Source organism: Pocillopora damicornis, chromosome 5 (genome assembly GCF_964200805.1).
Source record: "Pocillopora damicornis chromosome 5, jaPocDami1.2, whole genome shotgun sequence".
Taxonomy (NCBI): domain Eukaryota; kingdom Metazoa; phylum Cnidaria; class Anthozoa; order Scleractinia; family Pocilloporidae; genus Pocillopora; species Pocillopora damicornis.
In genome coordinates this window covers 14,683,258-14,708,217 of record NC_142674.1, presented here as the reverse complement: position 1 = coordinate 14,708,217, position 24,960 = coordinate 14,683,258, and the positions used below count along the sequence as shown (strand labels likewise).

General features: G+C 35.9%; 2 long non-coding RNA genes across 2 annotated transcripts in view; one reads left to right on the top strand and one right to left on the bottom strand.

Annotated features, from left to right (window-relative positions):
• The first annotated feature begins 4,598 nt into the window (after positions 1 to 4,598).
• On the top strand, positions 4,599 to 7,096 carry LOC149045529 (uncharacterized). The gene is made up of 2 exons (XR_016187238.1): positions 4,599 to 4,841; positions 5,908 to 7,096. It is a non-coding gene; the product is annotated as an uncharacterized LOC149045529 (long non-coding RNA).
• A 696-nt stretch (positions 7,097 to 7,792) lies between these two features.
• Positions 7,793 to 24,960, bottom strand: part of LOC149045516 (uncharacterized) — a 169,302-nt gene continuing 152,134 nt past the window's right edge. The window contains exon 2 of the long non-coding RNA XR_016187243.1: positions 7,793 to 7,832. This is a non-coding gene — a long non-coding RNA (uncharacterized LOC149045516). The remainder of the gene's footprint in view (positions 7,833 to 24,960) is intronic.

Here is a 24,960-nt window from a genome sequence, read left to right as displayed (position 1 = left end):
CTCTCAAGAGGTACACCATACACATACTTTCAGCTCAACAGCCCTCCTCAAGAGTGCTCTTACAAAAGTCATATTTATAATTATTCAACAATCACTTAGTACTTAGACATTAATTCAGGTCAAAGACCAGCTCTAAAGTAACAGAAACTGTTTGCTATAATGTGTGGGAAAGTCTTCTAACACATAAATGAGCAAGGTGTACATCATAGTAGATACACATACATGTTGAAAAATTATTTTTTTCCTCTCTCTCTCTCTCGCTTTCCAAAAAAAAAAAAAGGATTCTTCAAAATAGTTGTGAAACCAAGTACACAAACAATACACATAAAAAAGGAGACCTCCACCAATCTAACTGCTCTGATTCAACTCACTGTTTCTGCTGCACCAATGATGTCCCTGTGGTGGAATATTGCAGGTGCAAGGGAGAGAGTCTGTATAGGGGTTGGTGTAGTAAAACTTTGTTCACTGAGTCCTCTCTGAACTTCTTTGGGAACACCAAGGACTTCCCAAGCAATCATATCTACCATGGGCTCTAAAGTTTAGTTCAATCAAAATAAATGATTTAGCTATAAAATATGATTGCATCTTAAACTCAGTATTAGTGAGAAATATCATTTAATTACAGTTGAACCGAATGGGTAATTTGTACCCGTATAGATATGAAATATGTTTATAAAGGCTTTATAATCTAAACAAATTAATACTTTATTAATAAATAACAATACAGTAATAAAAAATTTATCAGTAAAATTGCATTATTTGTTACACCCATTTTGAAATCACTGGTGGTACCTGTAATGAGATTGGCTCTAGTTGATGCGATTTACTCACAAATTGCACCATTTCTTGCCTTAAATTGCATCTTTTTTCCAGCTAATGAGGAGGCTACACTAAAGACAAAACAACCAATCAGATTTCAAGGCTTGTTTAAAGTAACCAATCAAATTGCAGGAAAATGAGAGACAAAGAGTATCACGTGACAAATTTTGCAACTTTTGTTTCCAAAACTCTTACTTTTTCCCCCCAAAAAATGGATGAATTTCATTTCAGACTGGCTCAGTACTGCATCAATAAAATATTTGAACTTACCAAGTCCTGTGATTTCAAAATGGATGTAATAAAGTGGTAATTGAACCTCGTGTCATGCAATGTTGGTCTGAAATCATACTTGTGATTTCAAACTCGCGCTGCATGCTCGTTTGAGTTTGAAATCATGCATATGATTTCAGCAGAAATTGCACTCCACTTAGTTCAATTACCATTATTTATAGAAAATCATATCTTTTCCAAGAAAACATTATCTACACAAAATGTGTTTGATTCTCTTCTTAATAATAAAATTCAAGGACAATCATTGGAGTAAAATGGTACTTTGTTTTGTGCATTTCCCATCCATAATTCCTAAAATTAAATCTTACCTGGAAGATCTTCCACCAGTCTATTGTCAGTGACCATTTCTACTCTGTTTTGCTCTTCTGACTGGGCTTTACTTTGGGCCTTGTTTTTCTTTTTCCTCTTCTTTTTTCCCTTTGTCTGTTGGTCATTCTTTGTGCTTTTTTCAAGTTGTGTGGATGGTGTGGTAACTGTTTGTTCCAGATTATCCTGAAGATTTAAATCAAAAGACAATACTATGTAGCTTTTTTTTTTTTTCCCCGTGAGCCAAACTTCTAGAGAAAACCAAAAAGAAGCTTCTATTCTTAGATATACATAATTGTGCATGTATGGGTAAAGACTGACAAAATGCATGAGCCCTTGGGACAATGCAGTCTGCTGTCTTCAAAAAAATTAGGACAAACTGCTCTCAAAATGATTTCAATCAATTCCTGTATTTCCATGTAGTTCTTGTGGTGACTTGTGTTGTTGTTGTTGTTGTTGTTTGTTTTTTTCCTTTTTGTTTGTTTGTTTGTTTTCTCATTTAAGGTATGACTGGCAGTTATCTTAGTTTTGATTCTCATGTCCAATACACCCAATCTGACTCAGGAGACAAGTCATTCCATTTGGGTCACTGGTTGAGGATTGTTATTAAGCGTCTTGAAAATCGACTTGTGGTAAGACATTTCCACCTTAAGATGCACGGTTTATTCAGATTTCCAGTATCACAAGATGACTTAACCACTTATTAACTTCTGGTGGGTCGATTTGTAAACAACTCAACCCAATTTGGATGTATTGGACAACCCTCAACATTAAATAATTAAAGATGAGTTATAACAAAAAATAAATAGACAAAAAAATTTAAAAAGATAATTTTTCCCAATTTCTCATAAAATACAAGGGTAATTTCACCACGTGCTTGAAGTGAATCTTACATTTGTATATTCTAAATTTAACCATGCGGTATGTTTTAAAGGACTTTCAGCAATTCACCTCCTGCAGCGGCCGTTCTTTTATTTTCTTCTTTTGAGCTGGTCCACCTGCACTAATTCCTGCTAGCTCTTCTGGATGATAATCTTCCATGACTTCAAGGGACACAAATCCATCCATTTCGCCCTCTAAGAACGAAGGATCGTCCAATTCTACTGGTTCCCATTTTCGCGTCTTCCCTTTCGAATTCTTCTCTACCATTATGGAGCAATGAGCAAAGAGCTTTAATTGAGAAACTGAATGCAAACGCTCTTTCAAAATAACAAACAACCGTTTTGGTTTATCCTTAGAGAATTAATAAAAACAATCTCACGTCGTCCGCCATTATGGATTACCCGCCAGAGAAGGACTGGATAAGAAATTGTATTGCGCGCATATTCAAACGGGAGTCATGCGCTGCTTTATTACAACATGGCTTTTCTCTCTTCGCCGAGTTAGCTGAAACCTTTGTAAAGCGCGAATGAAAAGACTAACATGGCGAAAGAACACCGTACATTCAAAGGGGAGTGCATTTATATTGAGTGCTTAAACGAAAACTCGTTTCTTATCAAGAAAGGCTTTGTCCCAATCATGGAGGTAAGTGAACACGCGCCAAACATCAGATCGGAAGCTCAACTCCAGCTGAGTAGCGTGCGCGTCAAAATACACGTCTAACGATGTCATACTTGAGAATGTTGATAATAAGCTATGGTCATCGAAGTAAATCCCCTTACACCTGCCATATCCGTCAAAGTAATTTCCTTCTTTGAAATAAGTTTTGTCACAAGGAAAATTGTTTCTGGGACAACTAGATTTTGTTCTCCCCCTCCTCCCCACCTTTTCTGCCCACGTTATGATAAAATCCCCGCCCCCCTCCCCCCCGTCCCCCCTCCACGTCTCTCATGTCAGAACTGTTTTCTTTTTTTTTTTTTTTTTTGTTTCAATCAGTCAATTAGCGAACTACAGTCAAACCTGTCTTAGGTGATACCGTATTAAGCACTCGCACTGTATTAGACGCCATATTCCCGTGGATACGTGCTTAATACAGGGTTGACTGAACTGGACAAATAAATTTTGTCCTCACTTCATCCATCAAACCCAGATTATATCCATTATTGTCCCCATCCCCCCTAATTTCTCTCGTTTTCCCCTAGTTGCAGACTGTGGTGTTTTGCTGGAAATTGTTGATGCAAGAATGTCCTAATTAGTACTGGATTAGGATGTTCTCAATAATTAGTACCATGGACAAATTTTTACATACTGTTTCAGATACAAGACTTGAGGTGTACATTGCAGCTATTCAACTCTGAATTTCAAACTATTTTTTTCTCTTTTTTTTCTTTAAAAATTGAAGGTATCTTAGATATATAAATGAGTTGCTTGAAAAGAGTGTGTTTGATGAGCTGAAGCACTGGGCTGGAACTCAAGGTACAGTACGCTAAACATTTGAAATATAATACTGTTGTATTTGCTGCATTTTTCTTATTCCTTTGATACAGTTAAATTAAATTGCTCTCCAGGTATTGGTGGTTTCCTTACTGGTGTAAAGCAGATTGCAAATGTTGCAGCTTTGCCTGGAATTGTTGGTGTAAAAATGATCATAACTTTTTCTTGTTGAAATTACAACTCAGTTTAACTCAAACTTGTTCAATCGCGGGCCCAGTTGTTCAAAGACTGATAAGTGCTAACCCAGGGTTAAATTTTAATCAGGGTGACTTTAATCCTTGGCTTAAAAGCCTTTTTAGAATAATTTACTATAATATTTTTAGGGCATCCAATCATCAAATTGCAGACTAAAGGAATTGTACATGTATACTGAAGTTCATTTGAAAGCTTTCAGATATGAAATCAGATTTCACACTGACCATTAGCTATCTTAACTCAGCTTTTAACAAACTGACCCTGTACTTTTGGGAAGCAGAGAAAGTATAAAGTGGAGATGACAGAAGAGTTTCTTGTTATACAGTTTGTGTTTCCATAGTATTTTTACACAAAGAGTTCACTTAAAGTGATGCCAAATAGAGCATCCAGTTATCCAGTTAGATCCAGGTATCCCATTATTTTAGAATGTGGGTTTATTGAACTTTCTCTGTGGTAAAAGTTTTATTTCCTTCTTAATAAATTTTGGAAATTCTGAAAAAGTATGCGTAGAATACTAATATCCTAATATCCTTCTCAGGGAAAATGCACACATTTTTTCCAGGCTAATGAAGTCTTGAAAAAAGTACTTTCAGAGACAATAATATCATCCATCTCTAGATGAATTTGTCATCTCTGAAAGAATTTGCCATCTCATCAATCAGACTTTATGAATGACAATATACCCCCAGCCAGAGAAATTTTTGATCACTTCCCTTTTGTTGAAATAACAATAACAAAGAAGGCTATGTATCTCCGTTTCTATTCTGAAATGTTGATTCGTATTTTTTTGCTTGGCCCTCAGAGATCAGTTGGACTACCAGATGTTCATTCTGGCTGTGGATTTGCTATTGCTATTGGTAAGTTACAATTCACACAATGAATATGTTTGTGGATTGTAGTTGTTTGAAGTGGGGTGTCATGTGAAAAAAATTACTCTCAATAAGTTATTTGTCAACAATGTAGTTTCCTCGTCATAACTCAAAGTAAGTGCCCTTTGATGAAGCTTATAGTTTCTTTTCAAACTGGTAATGTGCTTAAAATGACTTTGGTTGGTCATGGTGATGAATTCACTTTCTGCAGTATAATTGTTTGTCGTGCCATTAATTAACTTTGGATGTGGATCGTGACTTTTTGACTGCATATTGTGTCTTCTTTGCATTATAAGGTCAGTAGATATGCTTGACCTTATGAAACTCTCTGTTTGGCTGTGATTGGCTGTAATCCCACACAGGCTTTGATTGGCACACTCTGACCAAATGTTCCTTTGGAGTACACTGTCGCAGAGTTATTATGTTTTTGTGTTTCTTGTGGTCAGCATCCATGTTTCTGGGATGTCTACCTCAATGTCCGATTTATGTTGTAACAGGCGAAGTCCTATGTGGATGGCCTCCTATACCCTGCATGTATAATAATAGGATCACAATCAATGTAGTCTACTTCAGTCCAGAGCAGGTGGTTTCCAGGTGTCTTCTGAAACTGCAGAGGCCTTTGTCTTAGCATATCATTTCTCTATATGCTATATAACTCGTTTAACCGTACTTGCATAGGTTTTCCTGTTCTGCTGATGTAAACTTTGCCTTACTCTAAGGCAATCTTTTCAACCAGGGGCTCTTGTTTTAAAGATGCTGTGCCATGGATGGGGAGTGTCCTGTTACTATTTGTAACATCAGTGAAGTGAATGGAATGCTTTCGGTTCTTCAATTGCTGTAGCAAGCAAGATTGTGAATGTGTTATATACAGAGCGTTCCCAGATCCTTCACTGGTAGGATGATAAGGTTATCGATTGCTCCTATTACTTAACTATAAATATTGTTATTTATTGTTTTTGTTTATATATTTTTACTTTTCACAGTGGGGAGGAGGGGGGTTTGGCTGGGTGGCTTTTCTAATTTTGTAATTTGAGTTTATATGCTTACTTTGCAGTTCCACCCCGTTTTAGTAATGAGTTTAGAAATCTCACCATTGCACCCTAAAGCTCCATTCCTTTGATGCACTGTGATCTGTGTGATCTTGGACCACAAATCCTAATCCATATCCTCCCAAAGGAACACACCATTTAACTCCACATTTACAAAAAAGTGTTATTTGAGAGGTGATCCACAAGTATCAGTCAGGTGGACCAAGGATGGAGTGCTACTTAGTAAAAACAACAGCCTGGTTATTAGACAAGTGACATTTAAAGATAAGGGCAATTATGAATGTACTGCTAAATAAATGATTATGGCAAAGCAAACTCTTCCTTCAGGATGGATGTCAGAGGTAAACTCTATATTGTAGTTTATGTCAGTCATCAAACTTGTAACTTAACGAAGCATTTGTTTTGAAGTTTAAGCCAAATTTAAATAGACCTATTTTTTTCTCTCTTTTCATCCATATCATTTAAAAATATCAATGACCAAGGAACTAAGGAGTCATGATCTTATGATTCATTTTCATAAGTGTTAAAGGTAGTTCATCAACTTGGATATGAGTGTATCATTACCTAAATATTAATGATTGAAGTTGGAAAGAGATTACAAAGGAACATACATATAACTTGTTTCAAATTACCAACATTAGTACTCTTTTTTCTAGAAAAGGGTTCCTGGTCACGTACAGTTGATTCTGACTCACAGACAACCAGATTTTAAATGAAGATAAATCCATGACCAAAAAAATAATTAAAAACACCTCTTGCTGTTAAGAAATTGCAAATCCTGTGGTCCACTCTAACATTTTTCTCTGTGAACTCATGTTAAAACGCACAATTTGGATATGTCAAATGACAGATTTACTTTTTTTTTTCATTACAGAATGCAAATGTTTTATATTGTTTGATCATCCTTGCTTAATAACTTTTTGAATTCAATATATACTGTTAAAAAAATTAAACTGATAGTAATTGAACATTTATGTTTCTAACATTACGCTCAACAACCGAAAAAACGTTATTGGAACTAACAGCCAAACAATATCTTTTTATGCTGAACTGGAAAACCTCTGGAAAAATTGACTTTGGTGAAAAATAGACTTGAACATCGCGTTTTTTGTTTTGATTTTGTTGAATTTTCAAGGAACTGAGGGACATGATAGACTATAGCTGGAGCAAAACAAAATAGATTTTTTGTCAGGGTTTAATCATTGAAATTATCACCACAACAGAGAAATGGATCTTACCATGTATGTATGGAGTCACATCCTAAAACTTTCTCAAAGCATGGCTAAGGAAAAGAACTGGATTAATCGCATTGATTTAGTTTGATTGGCGTGATTGAGTTCAATAATAAAAATTATTGAACTCGCTGAAAATTTCCAGTTCAATTATGTTTGATTGAACAGCAATCTAACAATTGGATTCCACTGAGTTCGATTGATTTTTGGCTGGGTTTTGTTCAATTGTCCATGCCAGGAAAAGATCAATGTTTAATTATATTGCCAAGAATTTCAACTCTACGTTTTTATTTTATCTCAATAAAAGCAATACTTGCAAAGAACACAGTTACCTCATCATGGTGTACCTCTCAAAAGAATCTAGCCCATTTGCTTGTATGGTCCTTGAACTGTTCTGGTGTTTTGTAGCTTTCTTGGCCTGGTTCTGGGTCCACTGCTTCCACCAGATCACTGAAACCCTATTTTATCAACAAAGAGAGCAAGTATGTAGATGAGTATATTTTAATATAATTTATTGTAGTCATGCCCCTTAGATATTGACTAAAATTTAACTCTTTGATCCGAGTGACCAAACTAACACAAGAAAATGTTTACCTTCCATAATTTCTTCACTTCTCTGTATGTCCTTCTTTGATGACTTGTCCCCTCAAAGATTGGTTTATGATCCAGTTTGTTTAGGATTGCTCGGAGATCTTTTCCTGACATAATAAATTGTTGTTATTATTATTATGTTCGTTGTTATCAGTATTAGTTATTGCTTGCCATTGCACTGTGATATGTAAAGTAATGCAAAATAAAGCCTTTTTTAGCCTGTGGTAAATTAGAATGAAGTATTGATTTTTTTTTAGAATAGCCATAGAGGTCTTTGTTTTTTTTTTTTGTTTTTCATTCTCGTGATATACACCTAACTTTAAGTCTGAGATTACAACTATGATTTTTTATTTTTAATTGAATCTTTGTGATTTCTACACTGGTCAGATTTTATTCACTATAGTCATGCCTGGCTTTGGTAGTTAGGTACATGTAGTTAAAATAAGTTACATTTGTTTTCACTGACCTCTGGTATTGAATGCAAGGCATTGATCACATTTTGCCTGTTCCTCTCCAGTTTCAGAACACTGATTGGCGGAAGAATCTCTCTTTCCTCGTCTGGTAAGGCCATCCCCAACTCATGGTATGCCTCGTCTGAAATCAAGCCTTCATCTTTCGCAACAAGTACATGCTGCGTCGTCCGATAAGTGGAGTTTTCTCTCTCGTCACCAGCATCGTGTCCAAGTGGAATTACAACTTCACGTCCTTGTACAGTGAACTCAATCTGAAGAAGAAGACAGGGGTTTCCCTTCAAAATTTGTTTTCGTATGAACATAGCTACATAGATAGATCGATCGCCACATAGATATATGATTTTTTTTCGCGACTTTGCTGTTGGTCAATGTCTCAGTTCTATTTTTCACGAAGAAGTAAAATTGTTACTTACCTTGATGGGCTCAAACTACTCCAGTCCTTCCACCGATTGAGCCACTAGTTGCCTGACTCGTCTTTTCTTATTATTTCTGGCTGCCGGTGTTAATTGCCAGAAGTCCTTTTCGGTGTTGTAGAAAACATTTTCAGTCTCTGCAATTCTCTGCTCTAGCAGCATTCCTTCAGCATTTGCTAGTTGAAGCTGAGCTACGACTTCATTCAGCCGAGTTGCAATGGAGTTGTGCTAAATTCTCAAATTATGGTTCTCTTCCCGAAGACGCCTTATTTCGGCCTCATAAACCTCTGCAAGAGATGGCTGTGTCTGTGCTAGTGTGCAACTCTGTGCTTGATTGTGTTGAAAATGAGTTAGAAAACTCCCACCTCTGACGGACTTAACCTTAAATTTCGACAACATTACTTAGCGAGTATCAGTCCTCATTACACCCGAACGTTTTTCTACTTAGCATCATTTTGTGTCTTGTTTTCATTCATGGATAACTTAAACAAAGCCATTGCTTTTAATAGAATGCCGATCGCTTTTTTGTGATCTTCATCAAATGAAACAGAAAAAAAAATAAACAAAAACCCACCCACACATAAGATCGACCTTAAGTCTGAAAAATACTTGAAGAGCAGGTTTATTTTTATAACCAACCTTCATAATCTTGAGAACGTATCAAAGCAACTAGAGAGGCGAGCGCGAAGTGAGATCGCTTGAAACTTGTCAATGGCTCGTTTTTATCAGGGAGGTGAGAAAATAACCATCTATTGCTTGTATTAGAGGAATTGATCGATATCAAGGAATATTGCTGCGTTTTTTGCGCTAAGTGCTTATGCCATCAAATTTAAGAATTTGTTCATGCTTAGCGTGCGAATATCGAGTTATGGATGCACGGGGAAGTTTAGAGGGCAAGAAAAATGCGTAAGAGTAGCTCGAGGCGCAGCCGAAAGCAACTCTAGCTTTTTGAGTGCTCTCCAAACTTCCTAAGTGGATCCATAACTCGATATACGCACAGCTAAAAGCATGAGCAAATTCTTTTATAACAGAGCGACAACAAGGATCTGCGCGAAGAAACCAAATTTTCTGCAGCTGGTCTTCCGACAAATTTGCGAAAGGTGCAACTTGCGAGTTTTTTTCGGCTTTGTCTTGCTTGTTGGATCAGGACCTAAAAGGTTAATGCCGACAGGAAAATTGGGCAGTTCTTCGCTGGTTTCTTCCATATTTCAAAGAGAAGGAAAACTACACTGCAACTTAACAGGACGGAGACTGAAGCCGGGTAAAAAAAAAATGCTCACATCATCTTATTTACGCGCGGCTGTGCGTAAATAAAGACTTTATTCATAGCGCCTCAACAGGACTTGTATAGGGAAAGCACGCGCGCTATGTTATTAAACTAATTCGCTCGCGGTTTATATACTTTGTAAGCATTTGCGTTGTCATTAGATGGTTTCTTTTTGGGTTTCCTTTCAAAATTATTTATTGTCGAAACCAATGTGTCGACATCGATGGGAATAAATGCGAGTAACGTGCATCCCAGTAACATGCATTCGAGAATAAGCCGTAACGTAATAAAGATCGTCGGTGGAAAATGTCGTTTGAGATTAGGAGGGTGAAAAGACAATAGCAGGTAATTTAGTGTTGACAACTGGGTTGAAAACGTAAATTAGCCACCGTAAAGGTTAAAAAAGCTGACGTTTCGAGCCGAAGGGCTAACGCTCAAAACGTCAGCTTTTTCACCCTTTACGGTGCCTAATTTGCGTTTTCAACCCGGTTGTTAACACTAAATTACCTGCTATACTCTCCCACCGACGCAGCACCACAGTTTCTTTAGAAACTTACCCCTTTATTCATTTGAAAAGACGATAGACTTCTTATCTTGTCTCGCAAATCTTTCCGTCTGGAAAATCAGATGCTCTGTTCACGGTACATAAAACCTTCAGAGGCGTTCAGTTATTCATCTCTCAAAGAATTCAAAGTCATCTCGGTTTTTGTTCTTTGTACTTTTTTTTCCAGAGGATGAAAAACTTCGTCGCAACAAACGCAAACCAAGACCCTGTTCTAAAGCCGCGTCTACACGAGCGATTTTTACTTGACATTGTCACGTCGCCGGCGCGCGGTGGCGGCTAAACGGGTGACAAAGTTTGTGATTTTGTCACGAAAAGTTCAACTCATCGAATTTCTCGCGATTTTTTTCGGCGATATAATGGTTGTCGCCATCCCAGCACTTGCACGAGGGTGGCTACACGGGTAGTTTGCACCGCGCGCTGGCGACGTGACAAATTTAGAGAAAATCGCATCACCATTGCAAGTAAATAATCGCTCGTGCAGCCGCGGCTTAACATTGTGAGATCTGGAATCGGGCTACCTGTCAATTCAATTCAAACAAGCTTCATTCGTGACCATTCACACTGATTCAAATTTTATTTGGTTTCATCACTCTTTGTTTTCATCTCTCTCTCTGAAGCAAGAGGGACTTAGAGTCTGACCTTCCTACGTTACAAAATGAATTTTGCTGTCCTCTTATTGACTCGCTTCAAATTGAAGTCGTAAACATTCAAAGAAAGTAGTTATTGGATTCTGAAATTAATCCTTGTGCAAAATACTCGTCGTCGTCTTCTTTTTTTGTTATTTATTTACTTTTTTATTATTTGTGTCATCACAGAACGAGGTTTACATCTGGCGACTCTCCACTTTGTTTGGGAATAATTTTTTTCAACCGAAGGAAAACGTTGAGAAAGGTATTATTATCATATTATTTGTTTTCTTCCGGTATCCTTTAGATCATTAAAACATGTTTCATTCGAGGCCTATTAGTTGTTTAACTCAGTTGTTGAATTGTTGATGAAAGTTGTGTATAATCAATTTTCGTTGAGGATCATCATCCATCTTATTTCAATTCAGCCGATTGAATTTACCATGATGCACTTTGGTTAATTACATTGTAGGTTTTTTTAGCTCATTCATGCTGAAAGCAACGAATGAGGTATCTTGGTGGAGCAGATGTTGACGGAAGTTGACGACCATGGACGGAAGTTGTATTCGTGGACGGGAGTTGTATTCGTGGACGGGAGTTGCATTGTAGACCGTGAAAGGAAGTAGTCTCGCATGCTACCCCTCCCCACCCAGTAAAAGTCAAAAAAATAATTTCGATGAAGCTCAGAAACTCATGTGGAAAGAAATAAGATGTTTGAATGGTTTAAAAACAATGATAACCTCAAATCGCATTTCTGAACTTCTAAAAATGCAACTTGAATCGAAAAGACAAATTGTTCACACCTAGGGGACCCCTAGCGGGTTTATTTCAAAACACGCCGTTACCACGCAGAAGAGTATCAGCATCCGAGGCAGTTATATTGGCAAGCCACGCATTCGCGTTCGTCTTCATTTGGTATATAGTAATCATTACTCTACCATTGTGCTTGTCCTCGGGAGCTCTTCAGCATACAGTCAACACATCATAGCGGCCAAGATGGTCTAAATATTTTCTTTCGAGCTCCATTATTTCGGTCCGGACTTGAGGCTCGCTCAAACAAAAACAGCAATACCAATCCGGTCAGTACAAAATGCAGACTGCAGACAGCAGACCGGGTACAAAATGCAGACTAGGTATAAAATGTAGACTGCAGACTGGTTACCAAATGCAGACTGAGAATTTATATTGTTTTTTCGTCTGATACGTGATAAAATATCATATTAAGAGTAAATGTCAGTAAAAATCAAGGAAAATTCAACATATTCTCACATATGTGCCTTATATTGTTATTGGCTTACATGAGGAACCGGCGAATTTTTATAGGGAAAAGCGAAGCGTTGCTTTCGTGACTGGCCATTTGATTACTTTTCCAATGGTTTTATCTCTCATCTGTTTGGGGATTACGCAAATATTGATATGTGAAAATCAGACTATATGGGGGTTTGAAATTCTATTAAGAACGATTGTGGCCGCTCTGTTAAATACCAAATGCAACGACCGCTTTATTAAAAACAAAAGATATCAAGAAACGAGCAAGGAATATTTCACAATGGTGCAAATGATCATGAAAGATGAGGGTTATAAATATTTTGCAGCTTGAGCAACATTTGATGCCCGGTCATGCCCAACCAGCCCACCCTCCGCCCCACAAACACTCAAACGTACCAACAAAAAGGACACTGTCTGCCTAATGATCTCTGCCCATCCCACTTCCAGCCCACATAACCTTATTTCCAATTCCCATCACGACAAATGAACAAGTTTTCTTATCACACAACTGCCCAAAAAGAAAAGGAAAATTTGTTCCATTAGTCTTGAAATTTCACATAAACTGAATTCAACTATACCTATATTCAATAAGTCCAAGATATCAATACAAACTTAAGCCATAACATGAATGAGCTGGCTCCAAGAGCCCTTTGATTAATTATATTTGCTGTCGGTCGCTGAAAATAGCTAAACACTTCTCAGTTGCTAATAGTTTTAATTTGCGCATAAAAAAACAATGGAGATCTTAGGATTCAGCGGTGTCACTAAAAACTAGAACTGTTTAGAAGGGAAAAACCATTAAAATAAACTATATTTAGCCAACACGCACTTAATTCCACACCAGATGGTTGCACTGAGACAATTTTGATGTCCTTTTATTGGCTCCCTTCGAAGTGAGGTCATAAACATATAAAGATAATAGTTATTGGATTCTGAAATACATCCTTCTGCAAAATACTCGTTATTTTCTTCCTTTTTATTGTTTGTGTCTTCACGGATCGTGGTGTTATATCTAGCGACCCTCCATTTACTTTGGAAATAATCAAATTTTCAACAGGAGGAAAAAGGTGTGAAAGACATTATCATCATTAGTTGTTTTCTTCTGGTCTTGTTCGGATCACTAAAACGAGTTTCATTCTAGGCCTATTAGTTGTTTGATTCACTTGTTAAATTGTTGATGATTCGCTTTCAATTTTCGTTGACGATCTTCATCCATTTTATTTCGATTCTGCCGATTGAGTTTACCATGACACACTTTAGTCAATCGCATTGTAGGCGATTTTAATGATATTTACTGTCGGTCGCTGAAAATAGCCAAACGCTTCTCAATTGCCAATAACTGCAAAAAAACAAACCAAATCAAAAGAACATGAAATAAAAACAGGCACGAAAAAAAAAAAATGAGAAGCAAAACTCTATAGAACAGAGGGAAACCAAATTTGAAACTGTTTGTAATACTAAAATCTCCGCAGTTTTTAAAAGGACCAATTTTTTACAGTAATCGGTAATAAAGTTATGTTATTCGTTACCAGATGGTGACAAGCGTTAACGATCTCTTACCTGACTGACTCATTTGAAATAATAATAATGCCCAAAGAGATGTTTTTTTTGGCACGATTACGGCAAATAAATTCAAAAGTAGTTTTTTTAACTTTCGCGTTAAAAAGAAAGGAGATCTTAGGATTCAGCAGTGTCACTAAAAGGTAATGATTAAAGAAAAAATAAGTTTTCCATGAGCTTTGGCAGTGAGTTGACATTAATTTACAATGAACTCAAAACTATTCAGAAGGGAAAAACCATTTAAATAAACCACTTTTCGCTCTATGCCTACTAAATGTTTAATTCAGTTGTTAAAATGCTGATGATTTGCTGTCAATTTTCGTCGACGATCTTCACCCATTTTATTTCGATTCTGTCGATGCACTTTATTCAGTTGCATTATAGGCTTTTTTAGTGATATCTGCTGTCGGTCGCTGAAAATAGCTCAACGCTTCTCAATTGTAAATAACTGTTAAAAAAACGAAACAAACCAAAAGAACACGAAATAAAAACAGGTACGAAAAAAAAGAGCGAGAAGCAAAACTGGACAGAACAGAGAAAAACCAAATTTTAAACTGTTCGTAATACTAAATTCTCCAGAGGTTTTAAAAGGACCAATTTTTGACAGCAATCGGTTATACAGATCGATGACGTTGGTAAAATAGTTATGTCATTCGTCACCACGAAATAAACACGAAATAAAAATAGGTACGAAAAAAAAAATAGACGAGAAGCCGAACTCGACAGAACAGAGAAAAACCAAATTTTATTTTATTTTGTGTCATCGCAGATTGTGGCTTTATATCTAGCGACTCTCCGTTTACTTTGGAAATAATTGAATTTTCAACAGAAGGAAAAAGGTGAGAAAGACATTATCATCATTAGTTGTTTTCTTCTGGTCTTGTTCGGATCACTAAAACGAGTTTCATTTTAGGCCTATTAGTTGTTTAATTCAATCGTTAAATTGTTGATGATTCGCTGCTAATTTTCGTTGACGATCTTCACCCATTTTATTTCGATTCTGCCGATTGTGTTTACCATGATGCACTTTATTCAGTTGCATTGTGGGCGTTTTTAACAATATATGCTGCCGGTCGCTGAAATCGGCTAAACGCTTCTCAATTGCCAATAACTGCAAAAGGAAAAAAAAAAAAGACTAAAAGAACACGAAATAAAAACAGGAACGAAAAAAAAAGCGAGCAAGCAAAAACCCGACAGAACAGAGAAAAACCAAATTTTTATAACTGTTCGTAATACTAAAATCTCCGGAGTTTTTAAAAGGACCAATTTTACAGCAATCGGTGAAAAAGGTACGTTATTCGTAACCAGATGGTTGCAAGTGGTAACGATCTCTTACTTGACTGACTCATTTGAACTAATAATAATGCCCAAAGAGAGGGTTTTTTTTGGCACGATTATGGCAAATATATTTAAAAGTAGTTTTCAATTTTCGCATTTAAAAGAAAGGAGATCTTGGGATGCAGTGTCGTCACTAAAAAAAGGTGATGATTAAAACAAAAGATAAGTTTACCATTAGCTTTGGCAGTGAGTTGAAATTAATTTACAATGAACTCAAAACTATTCAGAAGGGAAAAACTGTCTAAATAGATTACTTTCCACTCTAGGCCTACTAAATGTTTAACTCAGTTGTTAAAATGTTGATGATTTGCTGTCAATTTTCGCTGACGATCTTCACCCATTTTATTTCGATTCTGCCGATGCACTTTGTTCAGTTGCATTATAGGCTTTTTTAATGATATTTGCAGTCGGTCGCTAAAAATAGCTCAACGCTTCTCAATTGCAAACTGTTAAAAAAAACGAAACAAAAGAAGAGAACACGAAGTAAAAACAGGTTCGAAAAAAAAAGAGCGAGAAGCAAAACTAGACAGAACAGAGAAAACCAAATTTTAAACTGTTCGTAATACTAAAGTCTCCGTAGTTTTTAAAAGGACCAATTTTGACAGCAATCGGTAATGGAGTTACGTTATTCGTCACCAGATGGTGGCAAGCGTTAACGATCTCTTACTTGACTGACTCATTTGAAATAATAATAATGCCCAAAGAGATGTTTTTTTGGCACGATTATGGAAAATAAATTCAAAAGTAGTTTTTTTAATTTTCGCGTTAAAAAGAAAGGAGATCTTAGGATTCAGCAGTGTCACTAAAAGGTAATGTTTAAAACTAGATAAGTTTTCCATGAGCTTTGGCAGTGAGTTAAAATTAATTTAAAATGAACTCAAAACTACTCAGAAAGGAAAAACTGTTTAAATAAACTACTTTTCACTCTAGGCCTACTAAATGTTTAATTCAGTTGTTAAAATGTTGATGATTCGCTGTCAATTTTCGTTGACGATCTTCACCCATTTTATTTCGATTCTGCCGATTGAGTTTACCATGATACACTTTATTCAGTTGCATTCTAGGCGTTTTTAACAATATTTCCTGCCGGTCGCTGAAATCGGCTAAACGCTTCTCAATTACCAATAACTGCAAAAAAACAAACCAAATTAAAAGAACATGAAATAAAAACAGAAACGAAAAAAAAAAAAAAAGCGAGAAGCAAAACTCGACAGAACAGAGAAAAACCAAATTTTAAACTGTTCGTAATACTAAAATCTCCGTAGTTTTTCAGCCGGCCGCTGAAATCGGCTAAACGCTTCTCAAAAGGCGAGAAGTGAGAAATCCTATTATTTGTTTAATTCACTTATTAAATTGTTGATGATTCGCAATCAATTTTCGTTGACGATCTTCAGCCATTTTATTTCGATTCTGCCGATTGAGTTTACCATGACGCACATTAGTCAATCGCATTGTAGGCGATTTTAATGATATTTGCTGTCGGTCGCTGAAAATAGCCAAACGCTTCTCAATTGCCAATAACTGCAAAAAACAAACCAAATCAAAAGAACATGAAATAAAAACAGGCACGAAAAAAAGAAAACCAGAAGCAAAACCCGACAGGACAGAGAAAAACCAAATTTGGTTTTTTAGTATTACTGTTCGTAATACTAAAATCTCTGGAGTTTTTAGAAGGACCAATTTTTACAGCAATCGGTAATAAAGTTACCTTATTCGTTACCAGATGGTGGCAAGCGTTAACGACCTTTACTTGACTGACTCATTTGAAATAATAATAATGCCCAAAGAGATGTTTTTTTTGGCACGATTATGGAAAATAAATTTAGAAGTAGTTTTTAATCTTCGCATTTAAAACAAAGGAGATCTTTGGATTCAGTGTCGTCATTAAAAGGTAATGATTAAAACAAAAGATAAGTTTACCATTAGCTTTGGCAGTGAGTTGAAGTTAATTTACAATGAACTCAAAACTGTTCAGAAGGGAAAAACTGTTTAAATAAACTACTTTTCACTCTAGGCCTACTAAATGTTTAATTCAGTGGTTAAAATGTTGATGAATCGCTTTCAATTTTCGTCGACGATCTTCACCTATTTTATTTCGATTCTGCCGATGCACTTTATTGAGTTGCATTATAGGCTTTTTTAATGATATTTGCTGTCGATCACTGAAAATAGCTCAACGCTTCTCAATTGTAAATAACTATTAAAAAAAACGAAACAAAAGAAAAGAACACGAAATGAAAACAAGTACGAAAAACAAACGCGAAGCAAAACTAGACAGAACAGAGAAAAACCAAATTTTAAACTGTTCGTAATACTAAATTCTCCAGAGGTTAAGGACCAATTTTTGACAGCACTCGATTATACAGAACGATGACGCTGGTAAAATAGTTATGTCATTCGTCACCACGAAATAAACACAAAATAAAAACAGTTGCGGAAAAAAAGAGGCGAGAAGCAGAACTCGAAATAACAGACAAAAACCAAATTTTAAACCCTTCGTAATACTAAATTCTTCAGAGTTTTTAAAAGGACCAATTTTGACAGCAATCAGTTATACAGTTTGATGACGCTAGTCATGTCATTCGTCACTGCTGAAAAAAAAACCAAAACAAATCAAAACGAAACACGAAAAGAAAACAAGTACGAAAAAAATAGAGCGAGAGGGAAAACTCGGCAGAAAAAAGATAAACTAAATATTGAAATGTTCGTAATGCTAAATCTCCGAAGTTAGTTAAAGCGCCAATTTCGACAGCTCTCATTTACAACAGTTCAGTGACGCTAGTAAAATAATTACTTGCAAGCGTTAACGATCTCTTACTTCACTGGCTCATTTGATATAATGATGATGCCCAAAGACGTTTTTTGTCGGCACGATTATGGCAAATTTATTCAACAGTAGTTTTAATTTGCGCATTAAAAACAAAGGGGATCTTAAGATTCAGCGGTGTCACTAAAACATAATAATTGAAAAAAAAAATTCAGTTTTCCATTAGCTTTGGCAGTGAACTGAAATAAGTTTACAATAAACTCAGAACTGTTTAGAAGGGAAAAACTGTTTAAATAAACTATTTTTAGTTAACACGCACTTAATTCTACACCAGATGGTCGCAATGGGACAATTTTTATGTCCTCTTATTGGCTCCCTTCGAAGTGAGGTCATAAACGTATAAAGATAATAGTTATTGGATTCTGAAATACTTCCTTATGCAAAATACTCAAATTCAAATTCTTCATTTTTATTGTTTGTGTCATCGCCGATCGTGGCTTTATATCTAGCGACTCTCCATTTACTTTGGAAATAATCAAATTTTCAACAGAAGGAAAAAGGTGAGAAAGACATTATCATCATTAGTTGTTTTCTTCTGGTATTGTTCGGATCACTAAAACGAGTTTCATTCTAGGCCTATTAGTTGTTTGATTCACTTGTTAAATTGTTGATGATTCGCTGTCAATTTTCGTTGACGATCTTCACCCATTTTATTTCGATTCTGCCGATTGAGTTTACCATGATGCACTTTAATCAGTTGCATTATAGGTTTTTTTTAATGATATTTGCTGTCGGTCGCTGAAAATAGCACAACGCTTCTCAGTTGTAAATAACTGTTAAAAAAACGAAACAAACCAAAAGAACACGAAATAAAAACAGGTACGAAATAAAAAGCGAGAAGCAAAACTCGACAGAACAGAGAAAAACCAAATTTTAAACTATTCGTAATACTAAATTCTCCAGAGGTTCTAAAGGACCCGTTTTTGACAGCAATTGGTTATACAGACCAATGACGCCGGTAAAATAGTTATGTCATTCGTCACCACGTAATAAACAAGAGATAAAAACAGGTGAAAAAAAAAAACAGGCGGGAAGCAGAACTCGACAAAAAAGAGAAAAACCAAATTTTAAACGCTTCATAATATTCAAATCTCCAGAGTTTTTAAAAGGACCAATTTTGACAGAAATCGGTTATACAGTCTGATGACGCTAGTCATGTTATTCGTCACTGTTGAAAAAAAAACCAAAACAAATGAAAACAAAACACGAAATGAAAACAAGTTCGAAAAAAATAGAACGAGAGGGAAAACTCGGTAGAAAAAAGATAAACTAAATATTGAACTGTTCGTAATGCTAAGTCTCCCAAGTTAGTAAAAGCACCAATTTCGACACGTCTCGTTTACAACAGTCCAGTGACGTTAGTAAAATAATTACGTTATTCGTTACCCTATGGTTGCAAGTGCTAACGATCTCTTGATGATGCCCATAGACATGTTTTTTTCGGCACGATTATGGCAAATTTATTCAACAGTAGTTTTAGCTTGCGCATTAAAAACAAAGGAGATCTTTAGATTCAGCGGTGTCACTAAAACATAATGATTGAAACAAAATATTCAGTTTTTCATTAGCTTTGGCAGTGAACTGAAATAAATTTACAATAAACTCAGAACTGTTGAGAAGGGAAAAACTGTTTAAATAAACTATTTTTAGTTAACACGCACTTAATTCTACACCAGATGGTTGCAATGGGACAATTTTAATGTCCTCTTATTGGCTCCCTTCGAAGCGAAGTCATGAACATATAAAGATAACAGTTATTGGATTCTGAAATACTTCCTCATGCAAAATACTCGTCACATTCTTCCTTTTTATAGTATTTGTCATCGTGGATCGTGGCTTTATATCTAGCGACTCTCCATTTACCTTGGAAATAATCAAATTTTCAACAGAAGGAAAAAGGTGAGAAAGACATTATCATCATTAGTTGTTTTCTTCTGGTCTTGTTCGGATCACTAAAACGAGTTTCATTCTAGGCCTATTAGTTGTTTGATTCAATTGCTTAATTGTTGATGATTCGCTGCTAATTTTCGTTGCCGATCTTCACCCATTTTATTTCGATTCTGCCGATTGTGTTTACCATGATGCACTTTATTCAGTTGCACTCTTGGCGTTTTTAAAAATATTTGCTGCCGGTCGTTGATAATAGCTCAGCGCTTCTCAATTGTAAATAACTATTAAAATAAACGAAACTAAACAAAAGAACACGAAATAAAAAAAGGTACGAAAAAAAAGTGAGAAGCGAATTTCTTCAGAACAGAGAAAAACCAAATTTTAAACTCTTCGTAATATTCAAATCTCCGGAGTTTTTTAAAGGACCAATTTTGACAGCAATCGGTTATACAGTCTGATGACGCTACTCATGTCATTCGTCACTGCTGAAAAAAAAAACCAAAACGAATCAAAACAAAACACGAAATGAAATCAAGTGCGAAAAAAATAGAGCGAGAGGGAAAACACGGCAGAAAAAAGATAAACTAAATATTGAACTATTCGTAATGCTAAATCTCCGAATAAGTAAAAGCACCAATTTCGACAGCTCTCGTTTACAACAGTCCAGTGACGCTAGTAAAATAATTACGTTATCCTTTACCCGATGGTTGCCAGCGTTAACGATCTCTTACCTGATTGGCTCATTTGAAATAATGATGATGCCCAAAGACATATTTCTTTTCGGCACGATTATGGCAAATTTATTCAACATTAGTTTTAATTTACGCATAAAAAGCAAAGGAGATCTTAGGATTCAGCGGTGTCACTAAAACATAATGATTAAAACAAAAACTTCAGCTTTTCATTAGCTTTGGCAGTGAGTTGAAATTAATTTACAATGAACTAAAAACTGTTCAGAAGAGAAAAACTGTTTAAATAAACTATTTTTTGTTAACACGCACTTAATTCTACACCAGATGGTTGCAATGAGACAATTTTGATGTGCACTTATTGGCTCCCTTCGAAGTGAGATCATAAACATATAAAGATAATAGTTATTGGATTCTGAAATACTTCCTTATGCAAAATATTTGTCATACCCTTCCTTCTTATTGTTTGTGTCATCCCGGATCGTGGCTTTATATCTAGCGACTCTCCATTTACTTTGGAAATAATCAATTTTTCAACAGAAGGAAAAAGGCGAGAAAGACATTATCATCATTAGTTGTTTTCTTCTGGTCTTGTTCGGATCACTAAAACGAGTTTCATTCTAGGCCTATTAGTTGTTTGATAAATTGTTGATGATTCGCTTCTAATTTTATTTCAATTCTGCCGATTGAGTTTGCCACGATGCTCCTTATTCATTTGCATTGTAGGCGTTTTTACAAATATTTCCTGCTGGTCGCTGAAATCGGCTAAACGCTTCTCAATTGCCAGTAACTGTTAAAAAAAAAAACAAAACAAAGCACGAAATAAAAACAGGTACGAAAAAAAAGCGAGAATTAAAACTCATCAGAACAGAGAAAAACCAAATTTTAAACTGTTCGTAATACTGCAATCTCCAGAGTTTTTAAAAGGACCAATTATGACAGAAATCGGTTATACAGTCCGATGACGCTAGGAAAATAGTTATGTTATTCGTCACCAGATGGTTGCAAACGTTACCGATCTCTTACTTGACTGACTCATTTGAAATAATAAAAACGCCCAAAGAGATGTTTTTTTTTGGCACGATTATGGCAAATAAATTCAAAAGTTGTTTTTTATTTTGGCATTAAAAACAAAGGAGATCTTAGGATTCAGCGGTGTCTCTAAACGGTAATGATTAGGAAAAAAAAAAGTTTTCCATGAGCTTTGGCAGTGAGTTGAAATTAATTTACAATGAACTCAAGACTGTCCGGAAAGGAAAAACTGCTTAAATAAACTACTTTTTATTCTAGACCTACCAAATGTTTGATTCAGTTGTTAAAATGTTGATGATTCGCTGTCAATTTTCGTCGACGATCTTCATCCATTTTATTTCGATTCTGCCGACGGCATTTACCATGATGCACTTTATTCAGTTGCATTATAGGCCTTTTTAATGATATTTGCTGTCGCTCAAAGATAATAGCCAAACGCTTCTCAATTGTTAATAACTGCTGAGAAAAAAAAACAAAGAAAACAAAAGAACAGGAAGTAAAAACAGGTACGAAAAAAAAAGAGCAAGAAGCAAAACTCTACAGAACAGAGAAAGCCAAATTTTAAACTCTTCGTAATATTCCAATCTCCAGAGTTTTAAAAAGAACCAATTTTGACAGCAATCGATTATACAGTCTGATAACGCTGGTCATGTCATTCGTCACTGTCAAAACACGAAATGAAAACAAGTACGAAAAAAATAGAGCGAGAGGGAAAACTCGGCAGAAAAAAGATAAACTAAATATTGAACTGTTCGTAATGCTGAATCTCCTAAGTTAGTAAAAGCACCAATTTCGACAGCTCTCGTTTACAACAGTCCAGTGACGCTAGTAAAATAATTACGTTATTTGTTACCCGATGGTTGCAAGCGTTAACGATCTCGTACTTGATTGGCTCATTTGAAATAATGGCGATGTCCAAAGACATGTTTTTTTCGGCACGATTATGGAAAATGTTTTCAACAGTAGTTTTAATTTGCGCATTAAAAACAAAGAAGATCTCAGGATTCAGCAGTGTCACTAAAACATAATGATTATAACAAAAAATTCAGCTTTTCATTAGCTTTGGCAGGGAGTTGAAATTAATTTACAATTGACTCAGAACTGTTTAGAAGGGAAAAACTGTTTAAATCAACTATTTTTAGTTAACACCTACTTAATTCTACACCAGATGGTTGCAATAGGACAATTTTGATGTCCTCTTATTGGCTCCCTTCGAAGTGAGGCCATAAACGTATAAAGATAATAGTTATTGGATCCTGAAATACTTCCTTATGCAAAATACTCGTCATACTCTTCCTTTTTAAAGAAAACAAATGAACACGAAATAAAAATAGGTACGAAAAAAATGCGAGAAGCAAAACTCGACAGAACAGAGAAAAACCAAATTTCAAACTGTTCGTAATACTAGATTCTCCAGAGGTTTTAAACGCCGGTAAAGTAGTTATGTCATTCGTCACCACGAAATAAACACAAAATAAAAACAGGTGCGAAAAAAAGGCATAGGGTAAAATGTGGATTGGAATATTTTTTGGACCAATTTTTTTGGACCATTTTAAAGGGGGGAGCACACCATCAGTACTGAGGGAGGGGTGGGATGAAGTCTATCAGTACTGAGGGAGGGGTGGGAGACAGCGTGTTATTACTCAGGGAGGGGCGAGAGACGGACTATTACTACGCAGGGAGGGGTGGGAGGTGGTTGTAATAATAAATTCTACTGGTTAATGGAGCTTTTACTCGATCTTAAAAACAATTTTAATTGTATTTTCGACTGAATTTTGTTAGTCTAAATTTTAGCGCTGAGCCGCGGCGTTTCTTCATTTTTGTGTCATGCGAAAGCGAAACTGTCACGTCAACACTGGACTTTAATTTTTATTGAAAATATTGCGTTTACGATCCTCCACTGTTGAGTTATGCGTGCGCCTTTTGAGTCAACTTGTGCACCATCAGTTGCTTCACGTTTCCCTTTGTGTATTCAGTATGTAATTACTAAATTTATCTATCTTTCTTTTGTCATTGATCTTATCAGACGAGATCACGGAATTTCCGGTCCTTACCCATTAACTTAGCAGTATATAGAATACACAAGCGCTATCGCAATTTTTAAGTTTATACCTTTACTATATAAAATCATCAGCGAACGATTTCGAAGAGGAATCCGTGTTCTCGAATCGACCAAAAACACTGCTGTACTTGCAAAATGGGAAAGCGCAAATATCGATTTCATCTGTTTCGCAAACAAAGGAGTTAATGACCGGCACCGGAAATCGCGAGCAGGTATTCCTCGCGACTCCCCTAGGTTTGTTTTCCAATTTGCCCGGGCCGCTGCCGATCACTTCTTACATAAAAACCTACGAAACCTGCGAAGTGGAACTATTGTGGCTACTGTTGCTTGCCGATATTTTCCGTCGGCAAAATGTAAAGTCCAGTGTTTACGTGGCAGTTTCGCTTTCGCATGACAAAAAAATGAAGAAAAGCTGCAGCCCAGCGCTAAAATTTAGACACAAAAATTCAGTCGAAAAACCAATTAAACCAGTAGTGTTTACGATAACAACCACCTCCCACCCCTCCCTGCGTAGTAATAGTCCGTCTCTCGCCCCTCCCTGGGTAATAACACTCTGTCTCCCACCCCTCCCTCAATACTGATAGACTTCATCCCACCCCCCCTCAGTACTAATGGTGTGCCCCCCCTTTAAAATAGTCCAAAAAAAACTGGTCTAAAAAAACTGGTCCAAAAATGGTCCAAAAAATAATTCAGTCCACATATGTCCTCCTATTGGCTCGCTTCAAAGTGAAGTCATAAACATTTAAAGAATATAGTAATTGGATTCTGAAATGCATTCTTATGCAAAATCCATGTCGTCCTCTTCCTTTTCATTTTTTGTTATCACGTAACGAGGTTTTATATTTAGCGCCTCTCCACTTTTTGGGAATGACCAATTTTTTAACAGAAGGAAAAAGTTGAGAAAAGTATTATTATGATATCACTTGTTTTCTTCTGGTATCGTTCGGATCACTAATACATGTTTCATTCTAGGCCTATTAGTTGTTTAATTCAATTATCAAAGTGCGCTGTGTATAATCAATTTTCGTTGACGATCTTCACCCATTTTTTTTTTTATTCTGCCGATTGAATTTACAATGATGCACTTAGGTCAATTGCATCGTAGGGTTTTTAATTTTATCCGTTGTTGGTCGTTGAAAATAGCTAAACGCTTCTCAATTGCTTATAACTGCAAAAAAACAAAACAAAACAAAACACGAAATGAAAACGGTTACACAAAAAAAA